Source organism: Limanda limanda, chromosome 23 (assembly GCF_963576545.1).
Source record: "Limanda limanda chromosome 23, fLimLim1.1, whole genome shotgun sequence".
In the NCBI taxonomy this organism is placed as follows: domain Eukaryota; kingdom Metazoa; phylum Chordata; class Actinopteri; order Pleuronectiformes; family Pleuronectidae; genus Limanda; species Limanda limanda.
Window position 1 is genome coordinate 6,556,450 of NC_083658.1, and position 23,631 is coordinate 6,580,080.

Consider the following 23,631-nt stretch of genomic DNA (forward strand, 5'->3'; position numbering starts at 1 on the left):
AGAAGGAAAGGCTGTGTACATTTGCAAATACTGTGCAAAGACCTATGTTAAGATCCTGTATATTCCCGTTAATTCCCATGGAAAGTTTCCAACTTTGAATATTCCCAGAATTTTGCAACCCTAGATGAAACCAACAGGTCCGTCTCTACAGATAGCTCTCTGATTAACTCATCAGTCAGGGAGTGGAGGGATTCCCAGACGACTCCTGGAGGGAGATGCAGAGACTGTTGGTAAAAACGAGCTATTCTGCAGGAAACTATGGGAACTATGGAAAATCCTTCTGCAAATGGTCCGTAAAGGCACGTGCACAAACCAGCAGCGGTGCTCCTGGACGAAACAAGCCGATGCCAAAACCCTTCTGTTTGTGTCTCCTTGTCTTTCCCTTTTTTCCAGCTGCATGTTTCTCAGCGTCGACACCTATCATTTAGGGAAACACCTCACGTGCAAACATGAAGAGAAAAAGCCGTTGAGCAATCGCTGCACTCGTTTTTGTCCAAAAGGTACAAAGCTCTGGAACAGGTCGTGCAGTTCTCCCTCATGTTTATCTAAGCAACAGCTCGTCTCCCTGCTGTTTGAACCTCGGTGCTGTTTTATGACCGGTGCACATCAAGGCCTCGGCTGTTGAAAGCATGGGCGCTGCGGCTTTACGGTGAAGAAAGTGATGATCCCCTCCATCCCTTGGACCATCATTAGATGTGGCTGAACCTCGTCTTTTCCTCTGGAGCTCGGTTTAAACACCGTATTCGGAGGACCCACTAACACACAAAACCATCTATTTGTGGCCGTCCCTGCTGTGACATCTGTAATCAAAGATTTGTGCTGCGGAAGCCATAAATACACACAAACGTCCGCGCACATGTGTATTAATCCGCTGTACACGTTCAAGCAGCGGGTGTGGGAGTACACACGTGCGTCGGTGCATCTACATCTGTGATTATGCATGTGTTTTTTTGACGGGAAGGGTTGGGGGGGGGGGGTAACGGCCAAACAGCTGGCCCCCGGCTTCACACCCGCGGAGGCTTCAGCAGAAACAGCTGGAGTTGTCGCCGATACGCCACCTTCAGCGCACATGGAGGGAAACGAGAGAAATCCCATTTATGTCAAAAGCAAAAACACACTTTGAGATAAAATAGAGAGATAGATAGATAGATTACTTTATTCATCCCCGAAGGGAAATTAAGTCGTCATAGCAGCATGTATATTTGAATACAATAAAATACAATACAATAGAATAAAATAAAAAATATTGAGGTAGAAAGAATAAAAACAGAAACACAAGATAAATAGGTAGATAAGGTGCAGTGGCAAGATGATGGTAATAGTACTGATGATATGATGGTAATGTTATTGTTAGACAGTATATAAAAATAGTACAGTATATATAGTATATAATATAACATAATATATATTTATATATGATAGTAGTTAGTAATTATTATACCAATATAATAGCAGTATATAGTAATGATGGCAGCAACAGTATATATAATAATAATAGTAAATATAATAATAATAATAATAATAGCATGTACACATGTATAAATATGTGTATATAGACTTATATATACAAAGAATATACAGAGAGTATGATATAATATGATATGATATATAGTAGAGGTATAAATATAACTATTTGACTATACAATAGATAATATAATATACTATGAGTGTAAGAATATGTAGACAGAGTGTGCAAAAGACAATATTATTGTATAAAATGATATATAATATCAATATGGTTTATATTAACACATATCACATATGATGTGAAGTAAGTGTATATGGAGCGGAGTGTTGTACAGGGTACACAGTGCAAGGAGACAGGTAATTTAGTGATTATCAATATCTAGGAAAACAAGGGCGATGACAGAAGATGGGAACATGGGAAGATGGGGGAGAAGAATTTAGAGAAAGAGAAAAGGCCTTGGAAACATGAAATATAATGAATAAAAGAGGGAGAGCAAAGATTAACAAACACAGGTAGAATATAAAGAGAGAGCATGATTGAAAAAATGAGTGAGGGGGATTCTGTGGGTGGATACACGATCACATCCAGGCTTCCAAGTTCAAGCTCCTCTGCTCTTGTGGTTGCAATTTCCCCTTCTTTACTGTAATCCAAGCCCGGGCAGCTCGTATGAAAACACTATCTGAGGGCCTGGAACTCACTTTGACGTCAAGAGGGTTTTCCCATGAGGCCTCAGGGATCCTGCTCAACAGCGCCTGCCCACGTCAGCACGAGTAAGAGCAGCAGATCTCTCCCGTCTCCCGTCTCCCGTCCGGCTGCCAGAGAACCCCCCCGTGCTCGGCACGTCCCACCCCCGAGTGGAGTGCTCCTCTGGGACGAGGGTTTTTTATGACCCCGGGCGAGCGTGACTTCCAGATCTCACGCTGACCGAACCTTGTTATGGTAGTGATGAGCTGAGAGGCCTGCGTTCTGTCTCACACAGAAAACCCTGAGTTGTTCAGCTGCACCTCTGACTAAACACAGAAAGTGATAAATGCTTTTTACGAGGTGGTAAGTGCACTTATTGCTGCGGTGATTTCTTGCACGTCAGTTCCCAGAATTCACTTGTTTGCCAGTGTCTGCTACGGTGATTGTCGTTCACTTGTATCTTCTGCTGCGGCCTCTGATGCAAACTGCCTTCCTCACACAGGAGATTGCAAGAGCTTGAAATAAGAGTCACTAAGATTGTGACTTTTACGTGGTGTTTGGGAAATGAGTTACAACAGACTGAGCTGCCCTTCTGACCCCAGACACTGCCCTTGTGCGTCATTTCCCAGGTACTCCTTGCATCGTTTGTGTTGTTTTCTTCCTCCGAGGGCTTAAATGTTCTCATCTAACTTTGAACTCCGTGCACCCCGGCTGCCGAAACGTTCCTGTGATTGAATTCTCTTCAGCACGAGATGCACAAAAGGTCGAGTGAACCCATCGCTTCTGAGGGCCCGACGTGAAGCGCCAAAGGTTCAAGTCCGGCTTCGCTGTAACTCACAGGTCTGTAACCCTGTGTTCTGGAAGGGCAGGGCAGCAGAAGGCCTATAAAGGTCGAGTTGCACGGGTAACACCTGTTGGACAATGTTCTTCCAGAAAAGCGACAGCATCAGCGAAACAACAACAACAACAGCCGCAACCTGGTCGACCCGGCCCTCTCATCTCTGGTTCACTCGGCCGCCTTGAAAAGCGTGTTGGTCCATGCGGGTGAAGGCGGAGAGGGGCCGGCTCCCGCTCTGTAATCAGGCCTCTTCCCCCCCAAACAGACAGCTGTGTAACCAGGTGAGTGGCTGGGCTTTCATCCTAATGACAACCCCTGGCCGACTGCTGTCAACGGGGCTAAAGGGGCTTAAGGCCAACTGCAGGAGGGATTAGGAACACGACTGGGAGCAGCAATGCGTTCTCCATGCTGCTGGCCGGCTCTGTTACATAACGAAATCTGCCCTTTTGCATGGAAGGGACAGAGCGGGGGGGGCGAGAGTGTAATCAGCGGCGTCGAGGTGTTCATATCGCCAGATGGACATCGAACCAGGTGCACGGAATGAAAACACGTACGGACTGACGTGGAAGAACACGCGTACGCTGAAGGTCAACATACAAGTTGATCCAGCCACACATGTCCCCCGGGTCACGTGTCCACGAGCACCACAATGCTCCTTCACATATGGATCCCAGAGGAAAAGTGTGTGTGTGTGAAACCCCACGCTGACCTAGAGGTGAGGCCAATAAAGTTATGAATCTCCTCAGGGAGACTAAGTGTTCCCCGGGCGGCGTCACACGGACAAACACCATCATCATTCTCGGCGGAGTAATGATTTTACAAGAGGTCCTTGCAGGTGTTATGCAAGTTGTGGTGAAATGTGCGTTTGTTCTGCTGAGTGATGTTCTTTGGAAGATGTTTTTTTAGATAGAGTCATGGCACTTTGGGGGATGTGATCGCGCTTCTTGCTAAATATCTGCTGATAAGAAGAGAAAGCATTTCCAGTATGATTACGGTTAACAGTAATAGATCAGTGAGAATAAGCAAGAATAAGAGCGCATCCTCCGCAGAGCTCGTCTTGAGCAACACAAAGAACTTCTACAATTAATTTCCTAAGTGTGAACCTCCGCCAAGGCCAAACAGAACCACATTTATTCACCAGATTTTGAGTTGAATATGCACCAAATGGCAAAAACTCATAAATATCACTCCCCTAAAGACTCCAGATTTTTCTTATCAACATCAACAAATTTTTCTCTGAGATATAAATGAATATTTTGAAATCACGAGGTTAAAGTGATTAAAAAAACATTAATTAATTGGATTCTTCTCCACAAAAATATCATTGGAATCAGTAGTGAACAAACTTTCCGATCTATGTCTATAATATAATATTAGATGGAGCTTTTGGAACATCTACACATATCTACACAACTGGACATTTCTCTGTTCTGTTCATTGACCCTGTGTTGCAGACTCTCGTAGGGGCTACAGCTCTTCCATATTCTGACATTGATATTGTCCATGTGTCCACTTAGCCCCCCCTCCACACACACACACACACACACACACACACACACACACACACACACACACACACGCACACGCACACACACACACACACAACTTCCTCTTCTTCTCTGTCTGTTTCTCGGAAGAGGCACTGGGGAACTGTGGCCAGCAAGGCCTCTCTTTCTCTGTTAATACACCCCTCCACACACCCACACACACACATACACACACACACAACAGTAGGTTTTCTGGGTCTGACCTACAACCAACCCTTCCATCATGTCTGTCACATAAGACACACGTGAAGAGTTTGAAACGCCACCCAGTATTTCGGGTCAGAGGTTTGTCGATATTAACAATTTCCGGAGTTCGTCTCACTCCAGGAGTTTCCTTCATTCCACAGAATGCATTTCACTACCATCCCTCGGAGGACAAGTCTCAACTTGCTTTCATTCATCCCACATTTGGACGGAAACAGATCTACTCAACAGAGCCAGACGGGCTACTGTTCAAAATGCATGGCTCTTTGTATGATACAGTATTTCTACTCATCTGCAGGACCTTGTACTTGTTATTTGTGTTGTACTGGAAGTTGACCTTTCACTGGACCACTATCGTTCAGGAGCAGCCTTGTCCACCTGCCGATGGAAACAGAGAAGCTAAAGTCTGAGGTCTTTCAGGGAACAAGGTCATTTTGGTTCTTTAAACCCTAGTGTAGGCACAAATATGCAATCATGGTCCAGGACTGAAACCGGCACATTAACTGGAGCCTGTATTATCCAAGCACTCCCTCTCTGAAATCTGTGTTTATAGTTCAATTGAGGATTTTTCAAACTTCACGCATATTTTCACATTTATACATATGCACTGTAATCTTGATATTAGCTGCTTCAACTCCCGGGATTTTTTGGCATAAACAGCCGGGTCCTGCTCTCCAAGGAGCCGTGTGCTGCAGGACCCAGAGCTCGGTGGTGTCAGTGTGTGAAATGTGAGAGCGGCCACAGATCTGTCCAGACACCCCCGAGCAGAAGACATGAAACCATACTGCCCCCTACAGACAGAGGTTAGAGGCAGAAAAAGTGCCAAGCGAAGCATTTTTGAGGACGTATTATTTTAGAAGTGGGCTTTAAATCCTGATTCGTGCACTTGGGATCAAATTCCAATCCATACATGGACGCATGATTTTGATCTGAGCTGTTTCAGTTTAGTTTTGCCCTGTTTAATGGTGAAGTATCCCCACTTAAACTTAAACAAAGCACTTAAATGTGAATGCAGTTTGTCCTTCTGCTGAACATTGAAACCGTGAGAATTCTTTGGAACCAGTCGGGAGATGTTTGATACAGCCTCTGTCTGACAACATAATTCTGCTCCTCTGCGTAATTACGTCTCTGTGAAGGATGTGGCGGTTCCCAGCATGAGGCCCGCGACAAAGTAACCGCCAGACGAGGGTTTTTATGAAGCTTAGACTCGCTAATTAACTGACTTGCAGTTGCCTGCTCCACATCACACCATTTAGCCACATGTGGTGTCAGCTCGGCTTCAGGCGAACCAGGCTTTTCTTTATACTAAGGACAATAATGCGTTATATATATATCATAAACTATTATATAATACACCTTTCACGTCACTGGGTAGAGCGTGCAGAAGGCAGGTGATGACGTACACATTTCACTGTGGAAATCGTATGTTTTTGTTAACAGTGCATGGACGCAGGCCCCTGGCACTTTAGGTTTGATATTTTATCCCTCTATTGAATATTGACACACAATTAGCTCAGCATGAATCCCCTGTAAAACCAAACCTCGATGTCGTACCACTTAAATATACAGGATCTGTTGTTGGTGATCCCTGAGGTGTTGATAGGTGCAGCTTTGTTGTCTTTGGACAAATCCAGCGCCGCTCTTTCCCCTTGTTTTCGGTCTTTACGGTAAGCTAGGCATAAACACTGAGCTGAGCTGAGGCTCATATCTACTGTGCACACACGAGAGTGTTTTTCAAACTGAACCTGAAACCTTGGCGAGAAGCACGTGAGCGTGTTTCCTATAGTGAAGCCGGGCAGGTCGGCAGAGAGAGGTCAGTTCAGGTGAATTTACCCGCAGCCTTTAACCATGACTTCATTAGAGAAAAAGCAAATCCAATAGCTGCCTCCAGTAGCTGCTGCTCCGATATAACATACAGCACCACCGCAATAACCACAAAGCTCAAAACATGTTTTAAATGCTTCTACTGCCACGACACAAAACTCTGCCCGTGCAAAACTCTGAACTACTTCACTCGACACTTGACGCCAACAGGGAGTAGAAAAACATAGATGCATAAAATCGTTTACAGCCGGCCATTAGCTGGAAATGTGCTGGCTGTAACAGCGTCGTTATAGAGGATGTTTCGGTTTATGGCAAATTGATGGAGCACGCCGTTATTTAAGCGGCTCGTCGCCACTACAGGAACCTTTTTTGGATTCTGCACTGAGGTGAACTGCGAGCGTTGGTTTGGAGGGTGTTTCTGATGAGAGGCAGGAAGTGACCTCTCGTAGTAAAGCAGCTTGTAGCAGGGAGAGAAGACTCCCACTGCCTGGATAGACAGAAATCCAAAACTGCTTCTAATCCGTCATTTTCATCTGGCAACGACTGGACCCTGTGCTTCACATGAACTCCAGAGCCTTTCTATCCCCATCGTTTGTATTTGTCTACCTAAGCCTCTCTCCTTACGCTCTTTCACTCCCTCTCTGCTTCTCTACATCTCCTCCCGTGGGATGAGTGGGTAGGATGTGACTGCTAGACTCATAACAAGCCGGTGGAAACGAGCGAGACGCGGCAGCCAGCGGAGGAGCCCCGGTTGCTTCGCCCACCTTCTGATGACTTTACAACGTGACCGAACCACTCATCCTTGTTTTAGCGAAGGAGGTGCGAGGGGCCAGGACGCCCGAGGAGCACGCAACAAAGAAGGGATTGAACAAATAATCACTTGGCAAGTGGTTATAGGAGAAGGGAGTTGCGGCGAAGGTTGCATATACATCTGAATTTGTGCATGAGTGTGTGCATTCAGAGATGACTTGCTCCCACACACAGGAGCCGATGAATACATCAAATTTCCTTCCTCTGGGAAAACCCACAATCCCACTGAGTCATTAACGAGCACAGCAGGCGGCAGGAGCTTCCAGCTAAATACTGCATGTATGTGCATTTGATTTATATACTCTATTATATGGAAAGGCAGGGGGCCTAAAAAGCTTTTGGGATTCATCTCAAATATCATGGCAATGCATTCAATATGTCAGGATATGTCACTCTCGGTCAAAGTCCCAGACCAAACAATTCCTTTGGAGGACATGGTCAAAAAAATGTCTTCGTAGGGAAATAAGAAAACGTAAAAAACGTAAATATTCCCTTAAATTACCCAACTTGTAAAAAAGTGTCTAGCCATTGAAACCACACGAGGAGAGGTAGACAAAGAGGATTGTTTTGTCTGCCTCTCTTTTTATTCTTAATTTATTGCATTCGGTCAGCAAACTGTCTCCAGTGATGTGATTAAACACGACGAAGGAACAGCGAGTTCCCATCTCAACCGAACCTAATCATCACATTTGTTGTTGTGATACCGTTTTAAATACTTTCACACGATCTGTGAGGGATAAGCTGGGCGGGTTTAATGCAATGAAACTCGACAACAAACCCACTGAAATGCAGACACGCTGCATCAGGAGCTTCTCTGTCTGGTCCCTCTCGGCCCACTGTGGGGGTCCTGCTGTGGTCAAGCCGACTGCAGGAATGCAGACTGGTCTCCCAAGGGCAGCGGGTTAAGAATCCCTCCGTCTGCCTTCCTTTTTTTTCACCTCCTTCTCCCCCCAAAAACAGCGCTGGGCCTTGGAATTGTGCTAAAACAACAGGGCTCTCTTAAATAAGTGTGTGAGTCCAATTCAGCGTTTCCTTTACGGTTCAACACGAGCTCCACCTCCCTCCAAACCAGTGCCGGGGTCAATCCACCCAGCCAGGTGATGGAGATGGAGGCCTGGCTCAGCGTGACTTGGATGGCACTTGGCCAAATGACCCACTTTCCCTCCAACCGCTTATTTAGCTCTTGTGTTCCAGCTTCACATGAATCGATGCATCTAGCATGATGTAATGCTTAATGAAGCCAGGGAGTAACTTCTCAGCTTGTGTGGACGTCTGTCCCTACTTTATATTTAGTATTAAATTAGATAATACCCCTGAGCTGAAGCCAGTTCAGTGGCTTTCGCCTCAGCATCAATCCCGACAGCTGTTAGGATGTCTGTTGTTTTGGTCGTCTTTATCCAGACTTTACGAACTCAATGCCCGCTGCTTGGAGCAGAGCGAAGCAGATTGTCAACTCATCAAAGACAGAGCAAACCGCTGGAGCGGGCCGTCATCTCAGGATCTGTGATCCGGCAGCTCTCTCGTGAGCCTCCTGCCACGCGTGCCATACCGATGCAGATTGATTTATCCGCGTACCGTGACTGGGCAAAAAAATTGGCCGATTTGCTTTACATCAAAGCTCGGTCCAACAGTGTGTCTGTGCACACTTTCCTCCCGTGTGCCTCTCACACAGTTGGACAGAGACTTGGAGCGCTCCGGCTTTTTCCCAAGCGGATCTGCCTCTGTGGCTTCTGCGTAATGATCAGTCCCCCACAGGCTTCTGACCCGCTGACCACGAGGCCCCGCCCTCAGCCAGCCGCGTTAATGACAGAATGAGGTCACGACCTTTACATGCGGAGCCAAGGAGGGCAGATGTAGGGATTCAACTCCCCTCAAGGGTACAACTACTCACCCAGTTCCCCCAAGACTCCTTCTTCCCATCTGACTCCTTGTGTCTGACACCTTCTCCAGCCTGGATACCCCTATTTCTTTTTCATGTTAAGATCCTACAGGCGTGCATGAGAAATTAATGTAAGGAGTCTAATCTCCGCGGGCCTGACCTTGTCTCCTACTCCGACGCAGAATTCCCATAATGCCAGGGCTCATTACAGGCTAAAGTAGAAGCACCAGATCAAGGGAGCTCCCCAGCAGGTTAATTTCCTCAACTAACCAAATCTCCGACATCAAATGGATCATCTTTCGCTGCACCTAAGCTCAGGAGCTCTGAACTCTGCGGCCCGAGACTCGGAGGACCTCCAACTTTCACTTTGAAGTTGCGGAAATCAAAGTGAATGTCATTCGAGCCACAGTACCTTAAAAAAAAAAAAAGAAGGTATTTATCAGGAAGATAAGCTTATCAAATGGATTGCAATTTCCTCATGAAAGACAGACTCGACTATAATCTCCAGAGGTCGCGCATTCTGGATGACCCCCCCCCCCCCCTCTCTGTTTCTAAATTGCAGCTTTTCTCAATCACTGTGTCAGATTTCGCTGAGTCACAGTGCAGTGCCCATATTTCCTGCAGAGCACTTTCAGCTATTGTGGAGTACTTCCTCCCACACACACACACACACACAAACACACACGTCCCACAATAGATTTATGGCAACTCTGCAAACTTTTAATTCCCGCTCCCCGACACACGCCCGTGCCCTTGACTGACACAGCCGGTCACGGTAATGCTGGGAAAAATTGAGGTCAACTCCACGTCCACCTGACGGCTCACATCTGAGAAGTGATTTTTTTTTTAACGGCCCTCCACATCCCGCCCGGGGGTCCCAGGACAACAAGCTTCCTGCATCACACGCAGACGCTGGGATTAGTCACTGATACGTGAGGTGTGACAGGAAGTCAGGGCGTGGTTAAAGGAAGCATGACATACGAGTTCATTGGATGGTGACGTGCAGTTCCCACACATCTAATCAGGGTCTGACGTGGTTGAGTTTTAATAAGATCAATTCATTAATACAATAGGTCACAAATAGAAGAGAATAGGTTAAGAAATAGAGCTGGTATTAATAGGATGGTGCGGAAAAGGTCAAACTGATCTGAATGCCAATTTCAGAGATTCCCACTGGAGGTGTTGAAAGGGTCTGATTCGCAGTTTAGATCACAGCAGCAGGGAGAAAACCAAAAAGTTTGGATGAGAGCTCGCTCCAGCTGATCAATGCTCCTGGAGTGAAATGCGTAACATCTGCGATTATCACTCTTTCTTTTCTAAACTGTGAAACGTTCACACTCTGTTTGCAGCTTAATATTTGCATAAACGTGGCCTCGAGATTTAACTCAGCAACCTTCAGCTCTACAAAATAACACTCGCTCCCAGTTTCCTACCAATGTGTGAGGCATTCTTGTGCTACTGGTTGTGCAGCTATTCAAAGGCATGAGTTTTGGGATATTTTCACGTCTTCCAAAAAGCAACCGATGACCCTCATCGATTGGCAAGTTGTTTTTCCAACATATATTTCATAAGGCGGTTAAGCAAGGGGGGAGGCTTCAGTGGTTTTCTTTCCTGCCAATTAGTGGAAAAAGAAATGCAATAATCACTAAATGTCACCGGCATGGAGGCGGCTTAAGAAATGTTATAATAACCCATAAACTTGATGCCAGCCTACAGAGGTTGTTTATATTCACAGGCCTTGTGATCCTCCTCCAGCGCTGTGCACTCCTGTGTGGCACTGGAAATGAATAACACTCTGCTACTCAATCTAGATGCAGGAACCAGGTTTCAGGAGGGAGATAGGGAAGAGATTGCTTCCATGTGTGGTTTTATCTGGGCTGCAACCGACAATGGTGCCGCGAAAACTCCCAGAGATTGATATCTTTGTCGCCAAAAACACAACAATGCAGTCGGCAGCTGCAGTCTAACTTCCCAACCCGAGCAAGTGGCACACAAGCGATGACTTCATGCGCCGAGAGGGCTCGTCAGCAGCCACTCCTCGAGCAGCGCCTAAAGATAATCTCGCCCCGGTAAACATTTGGTTTCTCTAAGTGCACCTCTGCCGCGCCCACTGGCTCCTGAGCGAGCTCGGACCAGCCAAGGTGCTGACAGTCGGCCACCTCACCGGCGTGTACTTCTTGGCAGAGGCCGCTCGCCGGACGATGTGCCAGCCTCTTAACATCGCCCTACTGGAAGTCTGCTCTCTGTCCCGTAAGTGATGTCACAGAAAGTGGCACCACCGGAAAACAACAGCCCGTAACAGCCGGGAAACTGACGAAGAGGCACCTGTTACTCCGGTCCAAATGATTTCGGCGCTCAGATAATGAATGGCGCTACTGAAAAGCTCAGTCTGCAGTTTTTTTCCGTTTCTGGCAGAGCTTTTTATATTCTGCAATTTTTGCACTCAGCTGCCAAAGGAGTGGAGGGAAAAGGAATCGTCCACGCAGGGATCGAGTTCGGCTCGAGGTTCCTTGAGTAGCACAAACGCAGAACAGGGGAATGACTGCACTTTAAAGTTTTCTTGAGGGGTCTCCTGTGCGGTGTAACTCAAAACCCTTAAACTGCAACAGGAAATACAGTTATATCTCCAGTGTGACAATCAATGGTGTTGTAATTATACTTGATGCAGCCCAGGAGTCTGGTCACCGGGGGAGGAAGTAAGGATGATATAGGATAAGAAAGGTCTATAGGAAAGACTCACACACACACACACGGTTCATGGAAAATAAACTGTGCTACACACACCGGAACCACGACTCCACTTTCATCAGAAGCGTCCTTTTCTTGACTGGATAAGAGGTCAGGGATCTCAGGTCCGACGTCAAGGAGGAGGAAGACGTGGGAAGAAGAGAAGAAGAAGAAGAGACTGAAACAAAGAGGAAGATGAGAGGGAGGTTGCTTCCCCCTCGTCAGTTCCAGGCGATGAGAGGAACAGCTGTGGAGAGCTTCCTCTTTGGCTCCGCAAGTCCACACACTCCACACACGCATATTTATTCAATTGCTACAGGTCACAGAGGCTGGACGATGAAGGGTCAATATGGTGACACCTTGCTGACGACCCTTTTGTCCATCCACTGCAGGAGTGCCTCCCCATCAAATGGCTTCCTGACCCATTTGTCGGGACCCATGGGTGGGGCGGTCGCACTGGGAGGATGCACTGGGTGTGTGGACAGCGGAGGCACGTGGAGAGGGAGGGGAGAGTGCTTGTGTTTTGGCTCGGGACACCGAGGCCTTTTCTCTATTTTTCCTCTCCTTCCTGTGGTTTTATGGCCTACTTACCGGTAGCAGACTTTCATCTGGCTATGAGAGAGAGGGCGATCTCTGGCAGATCTGCTGCAGAGATTTTGACAGAGGCTCCAGGGGGAGAGGGATCTCCAACAGGGCACCTGGGCTGGGCCGGATGGCCCAGGGGGCGCTGGCGAGCTCTGGGTCGATTTAACACCCCCAGGTGGCCTATGGAGGTGAGAGGTGTAACCAAATACTTAAAAACAAGTTGCAAAAGAGATGAATTCATGACAGAAAAATGCAAATTTCGGCTGATTTTAAAGTATATTGTCACAGAAAGCAACCTCTTTTAAAGGTGCACGAATAAAAGCATGTTTTAATTTGATATATCATTTTGTTGTGCTTTCTTGTTGAGAGCTTGAATATGAAACTGAACCCAGGGTTTAGCTTAAGACTGAACTAACACACTATATAACACAGGTAGAGGTAGTGGGAGTTTGCAACTATCTGCAATCAAGTTTGCAAAATTTTCCCATTTACCTATTACCCAATATATAGAGATGGAAGACTAGTTAAAAAATTCCTCCCTAAATCCAAAATGACCTAAAATGATAGCAACCATCTTTGGGAAAAATTGAACATGTACTTTCACTTTTTTCTTTGGCCCATGTCCCATCAACTAACATGAAGGGGTTATGACCTATCCCATAAGCAGCCAATAGGGGGCGATGAGATGGTCTCGCTTCACTTTTGATGAGCCACCATGTCCTCCATCTTCCCAGTCTATAATTTACATTAATACGTACTAATAATAAACTAAATAAACAATTCAAGAGCAGCTGCAGCACAGACACGTCAAATACTGCAGCTTCACCTCATTTGATAGAATATGTTGATATTATCCATATGGAACAAAATGATCCACTCCGGGAAAATGCACAGACCCGCATTCATTAGTCACAACTCCATCTGCAGGGGGAATATCCGAGAGTTTGTTTTGCACACATGGAACCTGTTACAGCCGGGGTGAATCAGACACGACTTGGAATATTCAAATGTGTTTAAATGATCTGTAAATGTACTTCTCAATAATGGCACCTATTATGGAGAGGTTCCTGTGAAGCAGCTGCAAAAATGGCTTCCATTGTAGTCGGCAGGCGTTCCTGTCATCAGCGGAGGATGGATTTCATGACTGTGCAGGCCCACCCAGGCTCCAAACTGCAAGCTCATGGTGTTTGGGATAAAATCACACACTGGTCCATAGGGCTACAATATATTTCACTATAATGTTCCATATGTTGAATTCCTTCCAATGTCATCACCTGCTTTGTGTTCGCAAATGTGATGGATGTGGAGGTTTGAGAGAGAAAAGGGTTTGTAAAATAAATAAAATATGTAACTTTGGCTTCCAGGAGTATCTCAATTATAACATAAAAACAAAGTTTGAATATGTTGCCAATGAAAATCTACCTGAGGCGATTCAGGCGCAAAATCATGTTCCTGTTACGCAGCAATGAATAATTCATCGATTCATCACGAGGGTCCAGGGAAGGAGAAACACAGGCAGGGGGTTTTCCTTTCTTTTTCATTGTTTAAGATGGACAAAAATGGGTAAAGTGGCAAATTGAAAAGCTCCTGTCATCTTTAAAATGTTGGATAATGTACGTACACAAGTTAAGCAAGAAAAGAAGAAAAGAAGAGAAGAGATGTGAGTGTGGAGTCGGTCAGAAGTCGACAGATTATGAGCCTTGTGTTTCTCATTCTGTGGAGCGAGTGTTGTGTGGGAAAACCTCCTGCCCCCTCGCTGTGTAGTCCCGGAGCCCGAGGCCAAAGTCAAGCGTGACACATTAAGCGCTGAGATCTGGATCACCTGAGAGAAAGTGTGTGTGTGTGTGTGAGAGAGAGAGAGAGAGAGAGAGAGAGAGAGAGAGAGAGAGAGGGAGAGCTGAGCTGACACGCTGCAGCTCTGAACATCACGCTGCGACTGTTGTCAAAACATCACCAGGTCTCCATGTGCCTGAGAGCCTGAGTGTGTGTGTGTGTGGTAGATAGCGAGTACAGTAGGTTGACGTGTTTGTAGGTCAGTGTGTGGGTGGGCAAACATCTCCCTGGCAACACCACAATACCCTTTTCTTTTCCTTTTTTGTTTTGGTGGTTCTCTCTCCATCGTTGTATCTGTAAAGTGAACCATCCTGCAAACGCTCCTTCAGGAACACTCTGGTTCTGGACTCTGATCGACCGCGGCGTCTGGACTGAATCAGGCGATCCTCCTTCTACCTTTTTTTTTTTTTTTTTTCTGTGCCGTAATCACAGAAGACATAAATCATAATATGCGCTCACTCGCAGGGAAGGGAAGCCAACAAAAGCCAAAAGAGGAGAAAGAGGTTCTCGTGTGCTGCGTGTTGTCACAACAGGTTTTTGTTTTTACAGAGAATAAAGGAGGAGGATTACGAGACGTGCTGATTAATTCCTCTTTCTCTTTCTGGGAGAAACGCACATGAATGGATGCATTTAATCGACAAATGTGAGGAGAAACTTTCATTCCAATGGAAATATCAACTACTACATATCCAAATTTGATTCATTTTTACATTTTGGTCCACTTCTATACATGTTTTCCTACATTAGTTCAGTGTAGACTTCAAGAAATGACCTGGACTGTGGGATTCATCTCTGAGAAATTCTTCTATACAATTCCACTTGACAGGTGTTTGCATGGGGCCTCACTCGCAGCCATTTGTTCCCCGGTGAACCCGCTCCCTCCGAGTGTCTCCGCACTTCCCCCCCGCTGGTACACGGTCCATAAACATTTAGACTTCATTGGGTAATTTCCCTGTCACGGAGAGATTATGTGTCTGCTCCGCAGCTCCCTCCGGCCTCCTCGGAGAAGCGTGTCACCAAAAAATGGATTTCAAACAGAAATCGGATCACTTTTGTTTTTCTCTGCAGTGCAAATATTTGGGGAGTGGGGAGATTGGGTTTCGTGTTTTCTTCTTTTTCTTCGCTTCATTTTTTTTTTTTTGCAAACCACCCATCGCTCCAACTTGTCATATTGGAAAAAAAGAATCCTCCGCGTGGAGTCGGAGCCAGGAAAGTTTTTCCCTGAGCTGCAGGCTGGGTCTGTTTTTATGGAGCGCTCAGCGGCTAATTGGCTTTGCAGACGGCGTTTCTCCGCGGTGACCCACGGCGCTAACGGCCTCGGTGCTCGTCCTCCACTGACAGCTTCACTCCAGCCGCCTGACGGGCCTGGGAAAGTGAGCGGGGGGTCAAAGTGGCGTAAAGCCCTCGGATGGGTGCGATTTCCATGTCGGGTCCAGAAATCTTCGTCAGCAGCTTCTGGGAATCCTCGGCTCACGTTTCCACCTGATGCGCTCGCGAAACAAAAGCGTGAGTGGGATGAGATTGATGTTTCGCCGAAGCCGTACGTCTTTCACTCCTCGTCTTTCCCCCTGTTTCCGGCTTTCTGCGCTGATAGAAATGGATTAGCATCTTTCAAGCCCCTGACACATTTCAAGGCAAATCATTTAAAAACCCTCCTACGTGCAACTGAATCCCTCCTCGGGAGTGATCTCTGCTGTCGGAGCCGGAGCGAGATGTTTAAAATTTGTTATTTGTTTTAAAGCGTCAGACTCCCACATGCACGGCGATGTACTGACACGGTAGCACTCGGCGATAATCCCCACGTGGGAGGCGAACCCGGGCCAAGCCATCACTCTCAACATGTCTCAGCATTTGATGCATTAGATCAATTTTTCAATAGAGACTAATCACTTAGTGAGTGTGAGCACGCCTGTTACTCCCACACCTTCATAACAGTGCAGGGAGAGAGAGAGGGAAACAAAGATGGCCTCTGCAAATGAGCTGTGACCTGAGGTGGGAGTCCCAGGAGGGGAGGTGGGCCACATGAGGGCATGGAGAGGGAATATGAGACAGATGATGGTTTACATGAGGAGCTGGTGCAGGAGAGGAGAAAGAGAAAGCGTGTGCATGTGTGTGCACGTGTGTGTGTGTGTGTGTGTGTGTGTGTGTGTGTGTGTGTGTGTGTGTGTGTGTGTGTGTGTGTGTGTGTGTGTGTGTGTGTGTGTGTGTGTGTGTGTGTGTGTGTGTGTGTGTGTGTGTGTGTGTGTGTGTAAATCCTCAAAGACACCCTGTCTGCGCTCAGGACGTCTTGTCTCTGGCTGCGATCGTGTAAAAGTAGGTCACGTTTTTACTGCGTTTAATTATGTTTTGTCAACGCCAGAGGGTTTAGGTTACGGGGGGGGGGGGGGAATGGTGAGGAGTTTCAATGTGTGCAAAAACAAAACACACGCACAGGTAGGTTTACACGTGCAGGAGCTCAAAAAACAAACAGATACTCTAGGAGACTTGTACCCAAATAAACTTGGGGTATAAAACCAAATCAAAATTTGAAATTTGTGAGAAATCAAAAGGGCAAATCTGCAGGTTTCAAAAAATTCACACCACCTCAGGACACTCATGAGTTTTTAGCCAATATTTGTAACAATTTGTTTCAACAGTTTTCTATTCTAGAGGCTCCAAAACTTTCCAGGCCATAAAGACCGAACTCTATTTTCCCAAGGGACATTGATTTGAGCCTATGTGCACTTGTTGCAATAAGATAAGATAATATGAGATAAGAAAAGATACAGTTTGTAACAATCATGGTTAAAATATGCTATTTTGAATAGTTTTTACAGGGGGTCCCGACCCCTAGTTCTGGATTCACTGCTCTGTTCAGTCCACACGTTTAAATATTCAGCAGTATAATGAAATCAGCACATCTCCTCCTCATCACACCAACAAGTTCAGCCTCATTTCTTACTGTTTTCAAACCGCTGACTGACGGCTCCTCATTGATAAACACGATTCAGCATCAAACACAGATACAGATGGAAGTTATCATTGCGCTTATAATCTTCTTTTCACAACACCGACTTGCTCGTGAAACATAACAATGTTTTAGGAGGGGAATGTAAACTCTCTCTGCACTTGGCAACCTCGCACGGCTCCAGTGCACCCCCGAGACTCTGGCTGCAATTACATGGTCCAGTTTGGTCTAATCAGCCCGATCAATGGCCGCCGCCGCCGATGTTTACAGAGAGAAAATATCAGATAAGGTTCTGTTTGCACTCAGCAAGGACCGGCAAATATTTGCAAAAACATAAACTTGTATCGAGCGATTGGTTTATTTTTGTTTAGCTTTTTTTTTTTTGTTTTCCTTACAGAAACTATTAACACTGCTTACAGTATGGAGACAGCTTCCCTGAGGAGCACGCAGCGTTTGGGAACGAGGTCGAAAGTGTTCCCCGAGACTTTCCTCGGCTGTGTTAGAGGCGAGAGTGTGATGTGACCACAGCGCCTGAACATATGGAGTGTAAATAAACATGGACGACGCGTCTCCACTTCCTCCGACTATCCACTAATGAAGCCGAAATATACGAACGCTGCCATTTTCTGATATTTGTCAGCACAAAAGTGATCAGGGCAGGGAGCTGAGGAATCAAGGTCCTGAAGATGATCACGTCCCAAAATGTCAGACATCACTTGGTCTATTTCCCATCAGCTAACATGGAGGAGGTAGGTTTAATGCCCGATACTGAAGCCAGCCACCAGGGGGCGATCCAGATGGTTCGGCTTGCAGTCTATGCTACTGACACATCCAGAGCACAAATCCAGCTGTTTTCTAATCTTTCCGATTTACTCTGTCCTCCCGATTCTCGTCAATTCTGCTTCATCACACGACGTGAAGACTTCCCTTTCAACATATCCCCAAACATCCCAGTTGTGTATCTTACCAGCAGATGTGTTTCATAACCTAATGGCCATGTCACGATTTCCTGCATTAACTGTTTACCCGGTTTGCGAGGAGGAATAAATCCCTTTTTTCGCGGCTCCAGCGTCGAGTTTAATCAGCCGCCGGTCAAACAGAGACGAGTTGAATTTCAATAACATGTTGCACCATCCTAATCTAGATGGAGTCGGCTGTCAGCGCCCGGCGTCTCGGGGCCGGACGGGACATTGTGTTCCGACAGAAATCGGCCTCAGCTGTTTGTGCGTGTGTGTGTGTATGTGTGATGGAGAGGAAAAAGACTTGCGGTGGATGAGTTGGCTCGTGTGTGTGTGTTTGGCCTCCGGCTGCATTGTGTTAATGAGCTGCTGCTCCGCGCTGAGCTCATCACCTCCAGCTCAAGGTATCCACATTTACACGGATACACACACGTCCAGATCAGCGTGTGCATCCCCCCGGAAATTTACGACTTGATTTTGCCACATCAACAACAGCCGAGTTACACGGTGTCAGATAACCAGAGGCAGACGACGGGCCGGAGTCTGCAGACGTGTTCGTTACAGCAAAACAAACTTTTTTTTCAAAGTGAGAGGAAATTACAAGTTGTACCCTGACAGAATTCATTAAAATCTGTGGTGTTTGTGTGATTTAGAAGAAAGAAATTAGAAAAATGTGTCCAGATGCAGCAGCAGCTTTAGTTCCTCACTTGATTCTGGAGACACAAAAACAATGAAACAAGAATAACATGTTGTTCACGTGTGAATAGTTTTTAGGAAAATCAAAACACTGAAAACTCACTTTGAATGTGGTGAGGTCAATCTTTACAAAACTGGATTGTGCTTCCATCAAGTGCTGGATATTGACCCCATTTGAAACCATATCTATTGAGATTGGGTGTGTTTAGGGGCCTAGTCAGTGTTGTGATCTTTAAAATACACATGCATATCAAGTTGGGGCGAGTTTATCGAGCTTCAAATCTTACAGAACCGACTCTAAAGGTGGGTTCCTCTGCAGAACCGGTCGGAGTCTCACATCTCACATCGCCAGCAGGCCTCATAAGCGAATGGAGGCGGCACAGAGAGAGAGAGAGCTCCTGATGTGTATCTGCTCGCCCCTAATTCTGTTTTGGTTCTCATGAACTCGCCGCTGTCGTCCCGCTGTTCACCGAGCAGCTAATCGGATTTCAAACATTGTTCGCTGCACGACTAGACCAACTCAAACAATGCTTATGTTATTATATCGGGCCTCGGCTCATTTTTTTCCCTTTCACTGCGACTGTTTAGCTGGGGCTCATAAAATTAGGGCACGTTCATTTTTTTGCGAGATTACACGGCACTTTTTTGGGGGGCTGCCAGATTATTGTGTAATTCGAACCGTTTAAGACGCCACTTCTTAAGTCAATCATACCAAACATTTTAAACCCCAAATAATGAGAAGCGCTCGGTGTTTTCTCCGTGTGTACGAGCTCGCGTGCACGAGGACGCTCAGGGATATGAAGCAGCGTGCTTTGTGTTTGTGCAGACGTGGCCCTGACCACCTCCGAAGCCGCTGAGGCCGTCCAGCTGCTTCACACTGATCCACATCTGGGTCCAGTCTGGTAGTGGTTAAGGCGGGAGCACGTGCGCATGCACACACGAGCACACCGACTCCCACACGGTCACAGACACACAGTAAATCCCCTTACACATCCATAAATACAGGAGACATTTCCACTTTTCCCTCCCCTGAAAAAAGTGCCGACCTCAGCGACTGATTTTCGCGGCGCGGCCTTGTCGTGGCCCGTGACCTCCTTTTTTTTCTCGATTCGCTAAAACGTGAACAGATTTTTCGAGGATAAAGTGGGGGGACCTTCCCGAGTGGATTGAATAAACACACCCACCCGCCTCTCCTCCTCCTCCTCTCCTCCTCCTTCTCCTCCTCCTCCTCCTCCTCCTCCTCCTCCTCCTCCTCCTCTCCGAGCGAGACTAACCCACTTGGCGGAGGATCAGCAGTGTGGTTAGAGCAAGATAAACACAATCACACACACTCTTCACAGACTGACATTAGTTACAGGCCAGATTGGAAAACTATGGCAACGTGTGCACAATGAACCAACTCTTACCTTTATACTGCAAAAACAAATATAAAAAAATATGAATGTTTTTTAAACATCCCTGGAGAGACGTTTGACTCATCACTTTAACTTCATAGCAACGTTACATAAACTGATGTCTAATCTTCCTATACAAGACTAACCTTATGTGCCTCCTTCATAACACAACACTACACACAACTAGGGTTGCAAAATTCCATTATGGGAATTAACGGGAATTAACGGGAATATACGGGAATTAACGGGAATATACGGGAATTAACGGGAATAAACTGGAAATGTTGTGGGTAATTTATACTCACTGTATTTACCTTGTCATATACAGACATAAATATAAACATTTCGTTTTGTCATAGGCTGATTTGAGCCCTGAGGAAACTTTGGGCACTTGACTATACGCTTCTGCATCGTTGTGTCATTGGATGGGGTGAAATGTCTCCACACATGAGATAGTGCACGTTTTTTCAAAATTCCCAAAATTCCCGAGCTTAACTTCCCGTGGAAAGTTTCCAGAAAGTTTCCGGAAATTTACCGGAAACTTTCCGCCCCTTTGCAGCCCTACACACAACACAATAAAAGAGAAGCACGGCCTTCAAAGCGTCGCCTCGGAGCCGGTTTCACCCAAATCTGATTCCGAGGTTCTTGGGTTATTGACGCTTGCACTTAAAGCTGGATCGCTTATTGCAGCTTCAAATAAGATTGTGGGCTTAGACTCTAAGTCGATTTACACAAAACATCAGGGACTTTGGAAACACACACACACACACACACGCAGCTATTTTACAATGTGCCTTTTACTGCAGGGGTCAAAGGTCAATCCACCACCTCACCTGGGTTGTGGATGGAGATGACAGATGTCAGACTTGTTGCACATGTGGTGACGAGTCTACAGATACATTAACTTCCATTTATCAAGCGAGTCACCGCTGACCACGTGGAATTTCAAATAAAGAAAGTTGAAAAATGGATTTCCTTTGGGCGATGCTGTGAAAAACCACAATCCAGACAGGAACAATCCACACAATGTCGTAGCCTCGTCTAGACACACACACACAGACACACACATGTGAAGAAACGCTCGCCTGCACAGAGAGACACAACCGAGGCCCGAGCACAAAGTGATGCTCGCCCTCTCATCTGTCAGTCTCTGAAATGAGCTGGAAAAGAACAAAAACTAGACTGGGAGAAGCGGTCGAGAGGAATTCACGCCCGACACAAGTGATCGCACACGCCAGGCGGCGAGCTCGCCCAGCAGGAACGCAGATACGTCTGATTTTGATCAGTGTCGGCACTTTTTCGGCGAGCTGGTCTGTTTCCCCGGCTCGACTCGGAGCTTTTCCCCTCTGGCGACGCGCTGGAGCTCCGATCGGGACGCCGGCCTAATTGCAACGACTCGCCAAAAGCTTCAGGAGAGGAGAGCGATACATCATCGTTGGACATATGCACACAAACACCCACGTGCACGAGCAGGCAGACGCACTGGTGTCCGGTGTCACAAATCGGTGAGGTGTCTCGCTGGAGAAGGTCTTCTTGCCTGACACATCAAATCTGTACAGGAAATACGCCACCGCATGTGCGCCTGTACGTTCGGCTTCATAGGGCTGATTTTATTCTGGTCAGCGGCCTGACGGGTGAACGGTTGCCAGAGAAGTTTCACAGTTAAAGTATTTGCAAGTCACTTCAGGAAACTTTTCCGTCTACATTTCCCCTGATGCGGGAAGCGCCCGCGAATCTGGCGCTGGAAGCAGGTCGACACAAAGTGAAAGCATGTGGAAGTGTGCTGGAGAGGATGAATGAAGCCATTATGCTTATGGATGCTCTATTCTGGGTGTTGTGTGGTCGCACGGGAGTCGCACTCGCCCTCCGCCCGGGCCTCCTGCTCCTCCTTTAGTTACACTCGCACAGCGGGGCCTTGTTGACTTTGGTCGGGCTGACGTTGTCGCTCGGCGGGTGGGGGGGGCGGTGGCCTTGCTCGCTCTCATTTCGGGATGGAAAGTCACAGCCGCCCTCCCCGGAGAACAGGCGAGCAGAAGTAGGTGATCCCTGCTGCCAGAGGGCCAGACCTATATCCCACAAAGAAAAAAAACGAAGCCTCCACTGAGGACACCAGTGTTCTCCTCCGAGTCAGCGGGTGCGTTTGAATCGTGCACCAGGGAGGAAAGTGCACAAACTCACAGATCTCTGCAGCCTGATTGCTGTAAACAACACAATCTGGTCCCAATTAGTTGTATATCTGCAATCATTTCCTCCAAATATTCTCTCGATGCACATCAGAGACTAATGTGAAAATCTTTGAAATTCAGAATAAAAGGAACACATGTCTTAGAATTCATTGAGTAACACCCCTGATCTTTCGTCACATGTGTAATCTGGAGTGAAAGATCCTTTACGGTGACGGGAAGAGAGATACGTTTCCATGTCTGACAGTCGGTCACATCCACCGCACGCAGAAATTCCACACACACATTTGTAGGTCAGCTATGGGGGACAAGGAAAGGAGCTGAAATAAAAACTTGAAACCCACACAGGACGGCCGAGCGCCAACCTTGTACCGGGGCCATCTTACCCTAACTGGAAATTCCCAGTGTGAACTTTTCCATGCATGGTGCACAATCCACTCAAGGCGCTGGTGTTACTACGGCTGCGATTAATCCTTCACCTGAAAACCGGGTCATGCTTGCTCGCCGAATTAGAACAGAAAAGTGCTACATGAAGCGTTTCTTAAAAACAGCACCGTGTCATCAATTGAATTAAAGGGACCTCGGTGAAGTTTCCATCAGCAGAGGATATTTGTAGCCTTGCTCTCATTCCGGTGGTGTCGGGTTGGTGTTTCTGGAAGTTCTGGTGACACTGCATGTGGGTTTGTTTTTCTTGTCCCGGCCTCTAAGAGGATTTGCACCTTGTTTGGTTTTGTTGCAGTGAGGTAACATCTTATTTGTGCTGGAACGCGGAGCGGCAGATGGTTTCAGACTTCGAGAGCCGTTATTAGAACTCCCACTGTTTTGCTCCTCAGCAGTTTCTCCTGATGCGGCAGAGTAATGAACCGTAAACCTCAGTTCAGATTAAGAAGCATTATTAATATGAGCGATTAGGCACCTCTCGTCCTCAGTCAGTATTTAGCTGTTTTTACGAGAGTGGTTCCAGTCGGATGTGTGTGTTTCAGACGTGGAACAGTGACTCAGAAAAAGCCGTAACTCATGTGGGTGCATGAACCTTTTCATTCAGTTTTTCCA